The following is a 17598-nucleotide window of genomic DNA, read 5'->3' as shown; positions in this document are numbered from 1 at the left end:
TGTCGACACATCTATATATATTTCGGAACAACCATAGACACTCTATATGTGAATGTTGGAGTTAGCTATACAGGGTTGCGGTTGATTCCAAAATATATATAGTTTGAGTTGTGATCAATACTGAGATATGTATACACTGGGTCGTGGATTGATTCAAGATAATATATATCGATTTATTTCTGCACATCTAACTGTGGACAACTAGTTGTAGGTTACTAACGAGGACAGCTGACTTAATAAACTTAAAACATCAAAATGTATTAAAAGTGTTGTAAATATATTTTGAACATACTTTGATATATATGTACATATTTGTTATAGGTTCGTGAATAGACCAGTGGCCAAGTCTTACTTCCCGACGAAGTAAAAAATCTGTGAAAGTGAGTTATAGTCCCACTTTTAAAATCTAATATTTTTGGGATGAGAATACATGCAGGTTTTATAAATGATTTACAAAATAGACACAAGTACGTGAAACTAAATTCTATGGTTGAATTATCGATATCGAATATGCCCCTTTTTATTAAGTCTGGTAATCTAAGAATTAGGGAACAGACACCCTAATTGACGCGAATCCTAAAGATAGATCTATTGGGCCTAACAAACCCCATCCAAAGTACCGGATGCTTTAGTACTTCGAAATTTATATCATATCCGAAGGGTGTCCCGGAATGATGGTCGTGTGTAATGGTCGTGTGTAAACAGGATATTTTAGATTATGTAATGGTCGTGTGTAAACAGGATATTTTAGATTATCATTATTTGATAATCTACGTAAAGCTTTTTTAAACCTTTATTTATGAAATAAAGGTTATGGTTTGTTTTAAAAATGAATGCAGTCTTTGAAAAACGTCTCATATAGAGGTCAAAACCTCACAACGAAATCAATTAATTTGGAACGTTTTTAATCAATAAGAACGGGACATTTCAGCTGCTGCCATCAAACTTATTCATCCCCCGCTCACCGGTTCGAACATGCTTCTGTGCAACTTCTAACACCTGATGTAGAGTTTTTGGCAAGTCGTACCTTAACGCATGAACAAGTGCACTAAACCGTCGCTGATCCAGACAAAAACTAAAACCAGATACTAGCTGAGATTCTGGATAATCAGGTATATTCTGTGCTTTAAGTGTGTATCGCTTCATGAAATTACTCAAGGATTTATTGTGATGCATTGTGACCTCATGTGCATCAAGATGCGTCAAAGTACAGCTTCGAAGGTTTTGATACTGCATAACAAACTTTGCACGGAGGTCCAAATAACTGGTGATGCTTCGTGGCGGCAAGCTAGCAAACCATTCCCTTGCCATTTTTTGCAGCACCATTGGAAACATATGACAAGCTACCTCATCATCCCAATGCTGCAACCTCATAGCGCCTTCAAACATGGTGAGGAAATCCTCAGGATCTGTTGTACCATCATAAACTCCAATTGCTGGTATGCCAAGATTCCTGTGCAACGAATAGTTGACAATTCGATCAATGAAACATTGAGTGGATTCTGCCATAGCTGGTGGCTTTGTAGCTTGCTCTCCAGTATTGAGGGCGAAGAAATTATCTACAGCCACAGCACGGACAGCGGGCTGCGCTAAGCGTTGCTTATATTTTGCCGGAGCTGTCTGCTTAAGGATGTCATTTAAAAGTAACACTGCCTGCTTCTCTGACATGAACTCATCTTTGTCAATTTCATCATCAGAGTCATTATTATTGACTGCTTCAACAGTTATCATGTACTTGAAGCACGAAACGGAAAAGGAACAAAAACAACTGAAGCTCCATTTGTACTTGAAGCAGTCAACAATCCATCAGCTAACGACATGATAACTGTTGAAGATGTACCCGTTCCACCACTAGATGGTACGATTGAAGAAACAGTTGCTGAAACTGCAGAAAGGCTTAAACATTTGGCAACTAATTCGGAGAAAAGGCCAGTAATCGAAGAAACGACAGCCAAAAGTGCAGAAAGACTTCCAAATTTTGTTACTAATCCAGAGCGACGACCATTGATGCAACCACGGCGATGTCCATCATTTATACCTTTTCAGCGGATGGCGGATGGCAAAGACAAGCAAATAATGAAAAGGCAATCTATATCAAAATACAAGTTATCCAGGTTACTTGACAAGCTGGGCAGTCTTATTGATGATTCTGGGGATGATAACGACCTGAGCTATGATGATAATGACTCTGATGATGAAACTGACAAAGATGAGTTCATGTCAGATAAGCAGGCAGTGTTGCTTTTGAATGACATTCTTAAGCAGACAGCTCCGGCAAAATATAAGCAACGCTTAGCGCAGCCCGCCGTCCGTGCTGTGGCCGTGGATAATTTCTTTGCCCTCATTACTGGAGAGCAAGCCACCAAGCCACCAGCCATGGCAGAATCTACACAGTGTTTCATTGATCGAATTGCTAATTATCTATTGCCAAGAAATCTTGCTATACCAACAATTGGAGTTTATGATGGCACAACGGATCCGAAAGATTTTCTTACTATGTTTGAAGGTGTTATGAGGTTGCAGCATTGGGAGGATGAAACTGCGTGCCATATGTTTCCTATGGTACTGCAGAAAATGGCACGCGAATGGTTTGCTAGTTTGCCGCCAAGGAGTATTACCAGTTTTCTTGATTTGAGAGCAAAATTTGTGATGCAATACCAAAATCTCCGGAGCTGTACTCGGACACATCTTGATGCACACGAGATCACAATTGAAATGTCCCGTTCTTATTGATTAAAAACGTTCCATATTAATTGATTTCGTTGCGAGGTTTTGACCTCTATATGAGACGTTTTTCAAAGACTGCAATCATTTTTAAAACAAACCATAACCTTTATTTCATAAATAAAGGTTTAAAAAGCTTTACGTAGATTATCAAATAATGATAATCTAAAATATCCTGTTTACACACGACCATTACATAATGGTTTACAATACAAATATGTTACATCGAAATCAGTTTCTTGAATGCAGTTTTTACACAATATCATACAAACATGGTGAAATGTCCCGTTCTTATTGATTAAAAACGTTCCATATTAATTGATTTCGTTGCGAGGTTTTGACCTCTATATGAGACGTTTTTCAAAGACTGCATTCATTTTTAAAACAAACCATAACCTTTATTTCATAAATAAAGGTTTAAAAAGCTTTACGTAGATTATCAAATAATGATAATCTAAAATATCCTGTTTACACACGACCATTACATAATGGTTTACAATACAAATATGTTACATCGAAATCAGTTTCTTGAATGCAGTTTTTACACAATATCATACAAACATGGACTCCAAATCTTGTCCTTATTTTAGTATGCAACAGCGGAAGCTCTTAATATTCACCTGAGAATAAACATGCTTTAAACGTCAACAAAAATGTTGGTGAGTTATAGGTTTAACCTATATATATCAAATCGTAACAATAGACCACAAGATTTCATATTTCAATACACATCCCATACATAGAGATAAAAATCATTCATATGGTGAACACCTGGTAACCGACATTAACAAGATGCATATATAAGAATATCCCCATCATTCCGGGACACCCTTCGGATATGATATAAATTTCGAAGTACTAAAGCATCCGGTACTTTGGATGGGGTTTGTTAGGCCCAATAGATCTATCTTTAGGATTCGCGTCAATTAGGGTGTCTGTTCCCTAATTCTTAGATTACCAGACTTAATAAAAAGGGGCATATTCGATTTCGATAATTCAACCATAGAATGTAGTTTCACGTACTTGTGTCTATTTTGTAAATCATTTATAAAACCTGCATGTATTCTCATCCCAAAAATATTAGATTTTAAAAGTGGGACTATAACTCAATTTCACAGATTTTTACTTCGTCGGGAAGTAAGACTTGGCCACTGGTTGATTCACGAACCTATAACAATATATACATATATATCAAAGTATGTTCAAAATATATTTACAACACTTTTAATATATTTTGATGTTTTAAGTTTATTAAGTCAGTTGTCCTCGTTAGTAACCTACAACTAGTTGTCCACAGTTAGATGTACAGAAATAAATCGATAAATATTATCTTGAATCAATCCACGACCCAGTGTATACGTATCTTAGTATTGATCACAACTCAAACTATATATATTTTGGAATCAACCTCAACCCTGTATACCTAACTCCAACATTCACATATAGAGTGTCTATGGTTGTTCCGAAATATATATAGATGTGTCGACATGATAGGTCGAAACATTGTATACGTGTCTATGGTATCTCAAGATTACATAATATACAATACAAGTTGATTAAGTTATGGTTGGAATAGATTTGTTACCAATTTTCACGTAGCTAAAATGAGAAAAATTATCCAATCTTGTTTTACCCATAACTTCTTCATTTTAAATCCGTTTTGAGTGAATCAAATTGCTATGGTTTCATATTGAACTCTATTTTATGAATCTAAACAGAAAAGTATAGGTTTATAGTCGGAAAAATAAGTTACAAGTCATTTTTGTAAAGGTAGTCATTTCAGTCGAAAGAACGACGTCTAGATGACCATTTTAGAAAACATACTTCCACTTTGAGTTTAATCATAATTTTTGGATATAGTTTCATGTTCATAATAAAAATCATTTTCTCAGAATAACAACTTTAAAATCAAAGTTTATCATAGTTTTTAATTAACTAACCCAAAACAGCCCGCGGTGTTACTACGACGGCGTAAATCCGGTTTTACGGTGTTTTTCGTGTTTCCAGGTTTTAAATCATTAAGTTAGCATATCATATAGATATAGAACATGTGTTTAGTTGATTTTAAAAGTCAAGTTAGAAGGATTAACTTTTGTTTGCGAACAAGTTTAGAATTAACTAAACTATGTTCTAGTGATTACAAGTTTAAACCTTCGAATAAGATAGCTTTATATGTATGAATCGAATGATGTTATGAACATCATTACTACCTTAAGTTCCTTGGATAAACCTACTGGAAAAGAGAAAAATGGATCTAGCTTCAATGGATCCTTGGATGGCTCGAAGTTCTTGAAGCAGAATCATGACACGAAAACAAGTTCAAGTAAGATCATCACTTGAAATAAGATTGTTATAGTTATAGAAATTGAACCAAAGTTTGAATATGATTATTACCTTGTATTAGAATGATAACCTACTGTAAGAAACAAAGATTTCTTGAGGTTGGATGATCACCTTACAAGATTGGAAGTGAGCTAGCAAACTTGAAAGTATTCTTGATTTTATGAAACTAGAACTTTTGGAATTTATGAAGAACACTTAGAACTTGAAGATAGAACTTGAGAGAGATCAATTAGATGAAGAAAATTGAAGAATGAAAGTGTTTGTAGGTGTTTTTGGTCGTTGGTGTATGGATTAGATATAAAGGATATGTAATTTTGTTTTCATGTAAATAAGTCATGAATGATTACTCATATTTTTGTAATTTTATGAGATATTTCATGCTAGTTGCCAAATGATGGTTCCCACATGTGTTAGGTGACTCACATGGGCTGCTAAGAGCTGATCATTGGAGTGTATATACCAATAGTACATACATCTAAAAGCTGTGTATTGTACGAGTACGAATACGGGTGCATACGAGTAGAATTGTTGATGAAACTGAACGAGGATGTAATTGTAAGCATTTTTGTTAAGTAGAAGTATTTTGATAAGTGTATTGAAGTCTTTCAAAAGTGTATAAATACATATTAAAACACTACATGTATATACATTTTAACTGAGTCGTTAAGTCATCGTTAGTCGTTACATGTAAGTGTTGTTTTGAAACCTTTAGGTTAACGATCTTGTTAAATGTTGTTAACCCAATGTTTATAATATCAAATGAGATTTTAAATTATTATATTATCATGATATTATCATGTATGAATATCTCTTAATATGATATATATACATTAAATGTCTTTACAACGATAATCGTTACATATATGTCTCGTTTAAAAATCATTAAGTTAGTAGTCTTGTTTTTACATATGTAGTTCATTGTTAATATACTTAATGATATGTTTACTTATCATAGTATCATGTTAACTATATATATATCCATATATATGTCATCATATAGTTTTTACAAGTTTTAACGTTCGTGAATCACCGGTCAACTTGGGTGGTTAATTGTCTATATGAAACATATTTCAATTAATCAAGTCTTAACAAGTTTGATTGCTTAACATGTTGGAAACATTTAATCATGTAAATATCAATCTCAATTAATATATATAAACATGGAAAAGTTCGGGTCACTACAGTACCTACCCGTTAAATAAATTTCGTCCCGAAATTTTAAGCTGTTGAAGGTGTTGACGAATCTGATCTTCACGCTCCCAGGTGAACTCGGGTCCTCTACGAGCATTCCATCGAACCTTAACAATTGGTATCTTGTTTTGCTTAAGTCTTTTAACCTCACGATCCATTATTTTGACGGGTTCTTCGATGAATTGAAGTTTTTCGTTGATTTGGATTTCATCTAACGGAATAGTGAGATCTTCTTTAGCAAAACATTTCTTTAAATTCGAGACGTGGAAAGTGTTATGTACAGCCGCGAGTTGTTGAGGTAACTCTAGTCGGTAAGCTACTGGTCCGATACGATCAATAATCTTGAATGGTCCAATATACCTTGGATTTAATTTCCCTCGTTTACCAAATCGAACAACGCCTTTCCAAGGTGCAACTTTAAGCATGACCATCTCTCCAATTTCAAATTCTATATCTTTTCTTTTAATGTCAGCGTAGCTCTTTTGTCGACTTTGGGCGGTTTTCAACCGTTGTTGAATTTGGATGATCTTCTCGGTAGTTTCTTGTATAATCTCCGGACCCGTAATCTGTCTATCCCCCACTTCACTCCAACAAATCGGAGACCTGCACTTTCTACCATAAAGTGCTTCAAACGGCGCCATCTCAATGCTTGAATGGTAGCTGTTGTTGTAGGAAAATTCTGCTAACGGTAGATGTCGATCCCAACTATTTCTGAAATCAATAACACATGCTCGTAGCATGTCTTCAAGCGTTTGTATCGTCCTTTCGCTCTGCCCATCAGTTTGTGGATGATAGGCAGTACTCATGTCTAGACGAGTTCCTAATGCTTGCTGTAATGTCTGCCAGAATCTTGAAATAAATCTGCCATCCCTATCAGAGATAATAGAGATTGGTATTCCATGTCTGGAGATGACTTCCTTCAAATACAGTCGTGCTAACTTCTCCATCTTGTCATCTTCTCTTATTGGCAAGAAGTGTGCTGATTTGGTGAGACGGTCAACTATTACCCAAATAGTATCAAAACCATTTGCAGTCCTTGGCAATTTAGTGATGAAATCCATGGTAATGTTTTCCCATTTCCATTTCGGGATTTCGGGTTGTTGAAGTAGACCTGATGGTTTCTGATGCTCAGCTTTGACCTTAGAACACGTCAAACATTCTCCTACGTATTTAGCAACATCGGCTTTCATACCCGGCCACCAAAAATGTTTCTTGAGATCCTTGTACATCTTCCCCGTTCCAGGATGTATTGAGTATCTGGTTTTATGAGCTTCTCTAAGTACCATTTCTCTCATATCTCCAAATTTTGGTACCCAAATCCTTTCAGCCCTATACCGGGTTCTGTCTTCCCGAATATTAAGATGCTTCTCCGATCCTTTGGGTATTTCATCCTTTAAATTTCCCTCTTTTAAAACTCCTTGTTGCGCCTCCTTTATTTGAGTAGTAATGTTATTATGAATCATTATATTCATAGATTTTACTCGAATGGGTTCTCTGTCCTTCCTGCTCAAGGCATCGGCTACCACATTTGCCTTCCCCGGGTGGTAACGAATCTCAAAGTCGTAATCATTCAATAATTCAATCCACCTACGCTGCCTCATATTCAGTTGTTTCTGATTAAATATGTGTTGAAGACTTTTGTGGTCGGTATATATAATACTTTTGACCCCATATAAGTAGTGCCTCCAAGTCTTTAATGCAAAAACAACCGCGCCTAATTCCAAATCATGTGTCGTATAATTTTGTTCGTGAATCTTCAATTGTCTAGACGCATAAGCAATCACCTTCATTCGTTGCATTAATACACAACCGAGACCTTGCTTTGATGCATCACAATAAATCACAAAATCATCATTCCCTTCAGGCAATGACAATATAGGTGCCGTAGTTAGCTTTTTCTTCAATAACTGAAACGCTTTCTCTTGTTCATCATTCCATTCAAATTTCTTCCCTTTATGCGTTAATGCAGTCAAGGGTTTTGCTATTCTGGAAAAGTCTTGGATGAACCTTCTGTAGTAACCAGCTAGTCCTAAAAACTGGCGTATGTGTTTCGGAGTTTTCGGGGTTTCCCACTTTTCAACAGTTTCTATCTTTGCCGGATCCACCTTAATACCTTTTTTGTTCACTATGTGACCGAGGAATTGAACTTCTTCCAACCAAAATGCACACTTTGAAAACTTAGCGTACAATTCTTCCTTCCTCAATACTTCTAACACCTTTCTCAAATGTTCACCGTGTTCTTGGTTATTCTTTGAGTAAATAAGTATGTCATCAATGAAAACAATGACAAACTTGTCAAGGTATGGTCCACACACTCGGTTCATAAGGTCCATGAACACAGCTGGTGCATTAGTTAAACCAAACAGCATGACCATAAACTCGTAATGACCGTAACGTGTTCTGAAAGCAGTCTTTGGAATATCATCTTCTTTCACCCGCATTTGATGATACCCGGAACGTAAGTCAATCTTTGAATAAACAGACGAGCCTTGTAGTTGATCAAATAAGTCATCGATTCTCGGTAGTGGGTAGCGGTTCTTGATGGTAAGTTTGTTCAACTCTCGGTAGTCGATACACAACCTGAATGTACCATCTTTCTTCTTGACAAACAAAACAGGAGCTCCCCACGGTGATGTGCTTGGTCGAATGAAATCACGCTCTAAAAGTTCTTGTAATTAGCTTTGTAGTTCTTTCATCTCGCTGGGTGCGAGTCTGTAAGGAGCACGAGCTATTGGTGCAGCTCCTGGTACAAGATCTATTTGAAATTCAACAGATCGATGTGGGGGTAATCCCGGTAATTCTTTCAGAAATACATCAGGAAATTCTTTTGCGACGGGAACATCATTGATGCTCTTTTCTTCAGTTTGTACTTTCTCGACGTGTGCTAGAATAGCATAGCAACCTTTTCTTATTAGTTTTTGTGCCTTCAAATTACTAATAAGATGTGTAGCGACCCCGACAAATCGTCAAATGACGGCGTCATCTACGTATGGTCCCATTACATGGTCATAGGTCTTTATAACAAAGTTTGACCGAAAATATGTCGCATTCATTTCATAAAAGGATGTTTCAATGTTTACAAAAGTAATTCCCAAGACAAGTACATAACAAATGTTATAGTTCATATGAAACACGTGTGACATAGTTTAAAGTAGCCAAAAAGACGCTCCACGTAAGCAAGTATACTCGACATCCAATGCAAGTATCAAAAATAATGAGCGGAAGCATGTATCACATATCGTGCAAGACCTGAGAAAAACATAGAAATCTGTCAACGAAAACGTTGGTGAAATCATAGGTTTAAGTAAGTAAGTGAGTAAAAGTAAGTAAGTCGAACCACAAGGTTTGCAAAGTTGAAATAATAGTAATACATTCTAAAAGTTAATATTCACGAGCACCCAATTATCAAAGCTTAACATTCCATCCATTGTATACCCCATCCATAGTGCTAGAACAAACACTGATTCTCGAAAATATATTTCATCCGTAGACGGTAGCGAACCGTCAAAGATGAGGGTTGTCAACCCATATGGCCATATAACATAAGTTCTCGCTTACACCCGGCAAGTGTAACTAATGATAATCGAATTGAGGATTTTTGTTCTAAACTCGTATGTAGAATGTTTGTTTTCCCGTTCTTGTGTTCACTTAGTTCAAAAGAATCGTTTATGTTTTCTCATCCCAAATATAAGTTCAAAAAGAGTAAAAGTGGGACTATGATCTCACCTTTGATTGCAAGAGTAAGTAAGTACTTCGACAAGTAACGTGTGCAAAGAACAATGCTAGTCTTGACCTAAACATATAGGTTGTATCAATAACGGTAAACACAAACGGTCAAAGATGTTCAATTAGTCCTATGGCTTGTTAAGACTCGATCATAATAGCATGTGAATCAAATTGTCATGTTTCATGCAAGGTACAAGTATAAAAACATGTTAGAACGATTGCACAATTATTTGGTTAAGTTTGATTAAAAGTCAACTTGGTCGGGTCAAAGTCAACGGAAAAGTCAACGAGGTCGGGTTGGGTATCCGACAATTTTTCTAAGTTATATAATCATATATGAGCATGTTGGCCAAGTTTCATGTTAATCGGAGGTCCGTAGCATAGCAAATATTTTTATGTCAAATGACCAAAGCAAACAGCCAGTTTTAGTGTATCAGGACGGTGTCCCAAAATCAGGACGGTGTCCCAATATGAAGAGTGGGACGGCATCCCAAAATCAGGACGGCGTCCCAATATGAAGAGTGGGACGGCGTCCCAAAATCAGGACGGCGTCCCAATATGAAGAGTGGGACGGCGTTCCAAAATCAGGACGGCGTCCCAATATGAAGAGTGGGACGGCGTTCCAAAATCAGGACGGCGTCCCAATTGGCATCCAGGGTCTGTTTGCTGAATTCCTCAAATGGACGAACCAAAACACAAACAATCACATTTTATGATCCGCAAACAATTAGAACATGTATTTTATATCATCGAAAAGCTCTTTCGACAAGGAACGCAACTAAGCACTTTTCATCAAGCAAAAACATCATATACATCAAAATGAAGCTAATGATACTAGTAACACTTTTAAAACATGCACATTAACAATCTAATAACATTTGATCATCCAAAATCAAGGATTTAGCAAGTAATTTTCATAATGAACTAGTTACACCAAAAACAACAAATCGAGCATACAAATTACATACACGACATCACAATGAGCCATAGACACTAATTAACATACTTTTAAGTCAAGAACACAAATTTAAAGAAAACTAGTGTTTTAGAAATGTTACCCAAACGAGATGAAGTTGGTACCAAAATGAAGAGGATGAAGAGAGGATCACGAATATGTAATTTATTTTGTTGTAAGCCTCCTAGATCGAATTTAGATGATGATTGAATGAATTTGGAAATTGGGTGTGTTCTTGCTAGAGAGAAAGAGAGAGAGAGGGAGATGGTTGAATGGTGGTGATTGGGGTGGACTAGGTGACCTAGTCAACTAGTTTGCCCCGTGTCAATTTTAGTCCCTCGAGTTTGTAGTCGGGTGCGGAAAATACCTAAACGGAATATTTTAAAACGCGTATTAAAATCCGATAACGAGAATATTTAGAATGTTAGCTAACGGAGGTTACGAATCTAGATACGAGGAATATTATCTAAAAATAAAAAGACGGCGTTAAAAATAATTTAACGGAAAAATGCGGGATGTTACATTATCCACACCTCAAAAGAAATTTCGTCCCGAAATTTAGTTGGAAGTAGTAGTCGATATCTCTTACTCGAGACTTAGAGTAGTAACTCTACGAATGAGTGAAGGTACTTTCTTGGACATTCCACGAATCCGGATAGTCGGGGTGTTACGTTGTATTGAGGTTCGATTTCACGATCCATGATTTCAACCAGTTTTCCCATGAAGAGGAGTTTGTCATCAATAGTTGGTGCATCTAGAAGGATTGCACATTCCTGTTCCGCATGACACGTTTCTAAGTTTGTTACACGAAATGTAGGATAAACGGAAACTTAATTGAGTCGGAAGTTCTAAACGGTAGGAAGCGGTTCCAATACGCCCCAAGGTTTCAAATGGTTCAATATTGCGGTTATAACCTTCCTCGATTTCCCAAAATGGATTACACCTTTCCAAGGTGCGGGTTCTCAATATTACGCGGTTACACACTGGGATTTTGTGAGGTTTTCATCTAAGTTTGGTATAACTCTTCTGGCGACTACGGGTCATCTCGAGCCCTTCTCGGACTTGAACGATCTCAATTGTTGTTTCTTGATGGAGTCCAGATTTCGGAGTTTGTTTGCCACATGCTTTGGTTAAATGAACAGGGGTATGACATTTGCGGTCATATAGGGTTTCGGAGGTGCGGCGTTAGTACACGAATGGTATTATCACAGTGAGAGGAATCAACTAAAAGCGACCATACAAGTTTGAAACATGTCTTTCCAAGATGTAAATCATTCGTTTGCTCGGTTCGTTGGTTTGTGGGAGCTACGTGGTACTCATGCCTAAGCGGGTTCCCAAGGTTTCTTGCAAAACTAGAAGTGAAACGAGTATTTCGATACATGATAATTGACGAAGATACACCGTGTTGGAAAAGAATCTCTTAAGATATGTTTGAACAAGTCAGTTAGGGTTCGAGAAATGTTCGTTAGGACTATTCACCCTCGTGGCGAATACTAATGTAATATAAGGAGTTTCTCTATCCATGGAGAAATGTTACAAGGAGTTTCCTTAAACAGAAATGCGAGCGATAAAGATAGGAGTGAAATGAGGACCTAGAATAGGATGAGTTTACATCTCGAGGTTGCTGATAATACTAAAAACGAACATATATTTCATAGCATTATTCCTCAAGAAAGACAAGCTTTTAGTTGCAATTGTTCTATTTACAAGTGATATTCGTTTAAATAATAAAAGGTGAAGACAAAAGACAGATTCGACGAATTGAAGACGCAAACGACCAAAAAGCTCAAAAGTACAAAAGACAATCAAAAAGGTTCCAAATATTGATAAGAAACGTCTCGAAATCACAAGAGTACAAGATTCAAAACGCAAAGTACAAGATATTAAATTGTACGCGAGGACGTTCGAAAATCCGGAACCGGGACTAGAGTCAACTCTTAACGCTCGACGCAACGGACTAAAAATTACAAGTTAACTATGTATATAAATATAATATAATATATAATTAATTATATTAATTATATATATATTATATATATATATTAAAAACCGTCGGCAGCCAGAAACTCCAAGGGTGTGAAATGAAAATACCTCTCCGCGACTCGCGGAGTTTGAAGGGCTTTTTGCCGCGAGTCGCGGAGCCCCAAAAATCATTCCTGGCTATAAATCAACCCGAATTCTGATCAAAATATCATCATTTTTTCTTCTCATTCATACGAAGTAATATATTTATATTTATAATTTATATTTTAATTTTAATTATAATTCTAATAATAAGGGTATGTTAGCGAATGTTGTAAGGGTGTAAGTCGAAATTCTGTCCGTGTAACGCTACGCTATTTTTAATCATTGTAAGTTATGTTCAACCTTTTTATATTAATGTCTCGTAGCTAAGTTATTATTATGCTTATTTAAAACGAGGTAATCATGATGTTGGGCTAATTACTAAAATTGGGTAATTGGGCTTTGTACCATAATTGGGGTTTGGATAAAAGAACGACACTTGTGGAAACTAGGCTATGGGCTATTAATGGGCTTTATATTTGTTTAACTAAATGAAAGTTTGTTAATGTTAATATAAAGATTTACAATTGGGCGTCCCTATAAATTACCATATACACTCGATCGGACACGATGGGCGGGGTATTTATATGTACGAATAATCGTTCATTTAACCGGACACGGGAATGGATTAATAGCCACTAGAATAATCAAAACAGGGGTGAAATTACATTCAAGGGTAATTGGTGTAATTGTTAACAAAGTAGTAAAACCTTGGTTTACACGCAGTCGATAACCTGGTGTATTCATTAAACAAAGTATTAAAACCTTGTTACAATTCGAATCCCCAATTAGTTGGAATATTTATCTTCGGGTATAATAATAATTTGACAAGGACACTTGCAATTTATATTTATGACTGATGGACTGTTATGGACAAAAACCAGACGGACATATTGAATAATCCAGGACAAAGGACAATTAACCCATGGGCATAAAACTAAAATCAACACGTCAAACATCATGATTACGGAAGTTTAAATAAGCATAATTCTTTTATTTTCATATTTTATTTCCTTTATTTTATATTTAATTGCACTTCTAATTATCGCACTTTTATTTATTGTTATTTTATTTTATCGCACTTTTAATTATCGTACTTTTTAATTATCGCAATTTAATTTTTATCGCATTTTTATTATTCGCAATTTCATTATCGTTATTTACTTTACGCTTTAATTTAAAGTCTTGTATTTATTTTATATTTTACATTAGGTTTTAACTGCGACTAAAGTTTTAAAATCGACAAACCGGTCATTAAACGGTAAAAACCCCCCTTTATAATAATAATATTACTTATATATATATTTGTATTTTTATAAAAGTAAACTAATATAGCGTTGAGCTTTGCTTAAAGATCTCCCTGTGGAACGAACCGGACTTACTAAAAACTACACTACTGTACGATTAGGTACACTGCCTATAAGTGTTGTAGCAAGGTTTAAGTATATCCATCCGTAAATTAATAAAACTTGTGTCATATTTTGTAGTATTTCCTAGTAAAAATAATACTATTTCGTACACCCCGCTGCAAACATCAAGTATTTTTGGCGCCGCTGCCGGGGAGCTATCTTAAAAGCCGGAAGCGCAACGCTAATATAAAAAAAAAAAAAAGATTTTTAGTTACTTTTATTAAAAATTCGTTTTTTAAAAATACGTTTTAAATATTCAAAAATATAAAAAGAAAACAAAAATATTAGTATTTTTAGGATTTTGTTAAATATTTAAGTTTTATAAGTTTCTTTATCTTTATTTTAATTTATAAAAATATAAATTTTATTAAAAATCGTTTATTTAAATTAAAAACAGAAAACAAAATAAAAAAAAAAAAAATATAAAGAAAAACGCGTAAAAACAAAACCTGTCAACTGATTTCTGGATCCCCGCGACTCGCGGGGTTTTCCTCTTTATTCACCGCAACTCGCGGAGGGCTTCTGACACACGGACAAAAACCCTAAAACCGCATTAATCACGGGTTATTATTTATTATTATTATTTAAACATTATTATTATTATTATTATTATTAGTTTTAAGTTTTATTTTTATTTAATTTATGTATTTAGTTTAAATAAGTTTAATAAAATTGTAAAATTAGTAGTTTTTATTAAATAAATAATATAAAAATAATATTTTTATAAAAATTGTACTTTTTACAACTTTTTGTATATTTTTATATTTTGTACCTTTTTAATCATTGTAGCGTAACTTTTATATTTTTAGCTCATAATTAATTTTAAACTTAGTTTTTGCTATAGTTATTTTTACTCCTAGATTTTTAGGCTTTGCCGTAGAATTCCTTAAGTGCTTTTTCTTTAGACTAAGATTTAGGTGCTTTAGAATTTTGCGACGCCTTTTTAAGTTTTAGTTTCTTTTTAAGTTATTTTCATTTGAGATTTAGTTTTTCCTGTAAGCTTTAATATTTTTACACCTTTTACTATGTATCAATTATCATTCCAATTAGTAATTTCAATTTGCGATTATAATTTTAAGTTAGTTGTAGTAATAAGGTTAAATTAGTTAAGTATTTTTAAGTTTTTATAAGTTTCTTTTATTTTTCCGTCACCTTTTATTTTTCAACCATTTCTTTTTCGACATTTTGCGACGAACTCTTTGTCTTTCTTATTTCTCGCTATTCTAGTTTTAGGACTTAGAATTTTTTCTACTTCTTATCTAAATTTCTAAAAATTACGAAAATTTATTTTGAGTGGTTAAATTGATAGACATCAAAATTTTCTGGTTCGTAGTAATAGTTGGATTTGTACGTGGACCGGGTTATTGGAGCCAAACAGTCCTCAATTATATTGAGACCAAACGAATCCTGCCCCTCTGCTGCATCTTTTGGCTATTCGAAACGTGGGCAAAATCAGAAAAGTCTATTGGTTGGATAACTTATTATAATTTTTCTTTCCTTTTTAAAACTAATAGGATATTCAGTGAATGCACCGAGCAAGACGTTCACCACCTTTTGTACGTTCACCACCTGTAACTCGATCAAGACATCGTTTAACAAATATAACCGCCGTTGATTTTTCTTTAGAATCGTCATCCAGTCGACCAAGTACTTCAGTTCAAATTTCCGATAATCCATTTTTTGAAACAAACCTCACAATTGAGAATCCAGAAAATATTCAGGAACGGTTCATAGATCCTGAACCATTAAACTTTCCTCCGGAACCACCAATCATTCAAACAGAGATTGTTGAGGAACGAACCATTAAATCTGAAGCATCTAGTGATACCGAGTCAACAAATTCAATTATGGAGAATCTGGAACCTTTAAGTATGGAAGACCGAATGAGAGCTAAACGCACTGGCCAAGGTCACGCAATTACTCATCCAGACATTAATGCGCCAGATTATGAAATCAAAGGACAAATTCTACACATGGTGACTAATCAATGCCAATTTAGTGGTGCGCCGAAGGAAGATCCAAATGAACATCTACGTACCTTTAATAGGATCTGCACACTATTTAAAATACGAGAAGTGGAGGATGAACAGATATATCTCATGTTATTTCCCTGGACTTTAAAGGGAGAAGCCAAAGATTGGTTGGAATCGTTACCTGAAGGAGCGATTGATACATGGGATGTTTTAATTGACAAATTTCTTAAACAATTCTTTCCTGCATCTAAAGCCGTAAGACTTCAAGCAGAAATTGTTACGTTCACACAGAAACCAAATGAAACTCTATATGAGGCGTGGACAAGATATGGAAAGTTGTTAAGAGGATGTCCGCAACATGGTTTAGACACCTGTCAAATAGTACAAATATTCTACCAAGGATGCGACATCACTACAAGAAAAGACATAGACATAGCAGCTGGTGGTTCTATTATGAAGAAAACCGAAACTGATGCCTACAAAATTATTGATAACACTGCTTCCCACTCACATGAGTGGCACCAAGAAAAAGATATCATTAGATCATCTAAAGCAGCTAGAGCCGATTCTAGCCATGACTTAGATTCCATTTCCGCAAAGATAGATGCTTTCGAGAGACGAATGGAAAAGATGACTAAGGATATTCACTCAATACGAATTAGTTGTGAGCAGTGTGGAGGACCACATTTGACAAAAGATTGTCTCAATATTGAATTAACAATGGAACAAAGAGAGAATATTTCATACATAAACCAAAGGCCTGGAAATAATTATCAGAATAATTATCAACCGCCAAGACCGATTTACAATCAAAACCAGAATTATAACCGAAATATTCCATACAACAACCAACAAGGTCCTAGCAATCAACAAGTATCCAACAATACTTATAATCAGCAAAGACCGAATTTTCAAAACAAACCACCACAACAAACCGATGATAAAAAGCCGAATTTAGAAGATATGATGACGAAGCTAGTTGAAACTCAAACGCAGTTTTTCACATCTCAAAAACAAACCAATGAACAAAATGCTCAAGCATTTAGAAATCAACAAGCTTCTATTCAAAATCTGGAACAAGAAGTGAGTAACCTAGCAAGGTTAATAGGTGAAAGAAAACCGGGAAGTCTACCAAGCGATACAAATGCTAACCCCCGGAATGAAACAGCTAAAGCTATTACCACAAGAAGTGGTACAACACTTAAACCACCTG

The sequence above is a fragment of the Rutidosis leptorrhynchoides genome, chromosome 9 (genome assembly GCF_046630445.1).
Source record: "Rutidosis leptorrhynchoides isolate AG116_Rl617_1_P2 chromosome 9, CSIRO_AGI_Rlap_v1, whole genome shotgun sequence".
NCBI classification, from domain to species: domain Eukaryota; kingdom Viridiplantae; phylum Streptophyta; class Magnoliopsida; order Asterales; family Asteraceae; genus Rutidosis; species Rutidosis leptorrhynchoides.
Note: the sequence above shows the minus strand (reverse complement) of the source record.